The sequence below is a fragment of the Helobdella robusta genome (assembly GCF_000326865.2).
Source record: "Helobdella robusta unplaced genomic scaffold HELROscaffold_33, whole genome shotgun sequence".
Classification (NCBI taxonomy): Eukaryota; Metazoa; Annelida; class Clitellata; order Rhynchobdellida; family Glossiphoniidae; genus Helobdella; species Helobdella robusta.
Genome location: NW_008704623.1, coordinates 964887 through 965862, shown reverse-complemented (window position 1 = coordinate 965862; position 976 = coordinate 964887).

Genomic DNA, 976 nt, shown 5'->3' with positions numbered 1-976 from the left:
ATCATCATCATCATCGTCATCATCATCGTCATCATCATCGTCATCATCATCGTCATCATCGTCATCATCATCATCATCGTCATCATCATCATCATCGTCGTCATCATCAGCATCGTCATCATCATCATCATCATCATCCTTCTGGGTGGATTAGTCTTGGTTTTATTGATCAGGGCTGAAAACCATTTGTCCGAAGGATTTTTAATATTATTATTATTTAATAATAATAATAATAATAATAATAATTATTATTATTATTATTAATTATTATTATTATTATTTATTATTAATAATAATTATTATTATTTATTATTATTATTATTATTATTTATTATTATTATTACTTTACGTTGTCCATGGTTACGTTCCTGAAATAATTTAATAATTTCAAAAAATTTCAAAAAACTTTACTTCACTTGGTATATCATCATAATCATCATCATCACCATCATCATCAACATCTGCCATGCCACTATCATCATCATGACCCCACCTTCTCATCGTCATCTTCATTGTCGTCAGAATCATCTTCATCAACAACCACAACAACAACAACAGCAACAACAACAATGGAAAAATCAAAGATGAAACAAAAAATAAAAAACTAGTCCCACTTAAATGCACGCGTAGGAATATATAAAACCGCATTACAGACCACCTAATTAAATTTACTCCGCGATTAATGCATCAGCAACAGTAGAAACATCTCCGAGTTACGACGTGTAAGACGGTGACAAAGATGGCCAAAAATTGAGCCTGATTTCTCCTTTCTCTCTCGTTTTTCTCTCTCTTTCTTCTTACTTTTTTCTCTCTTTCTCTCTTTTTCTCCCCCCCCCTTTCTCTCTCTTTTTATGCCTCTTTCTTCCTCTAACTTTGATCTTTTTAATTTATTCTTATCTTTCTATCTTTTTTCTTTTATTTGTTTGTTCGCCTCTCTCTCTCATCCTTTCTCTCTCTTCCTTTCTCTCTTTCTTTC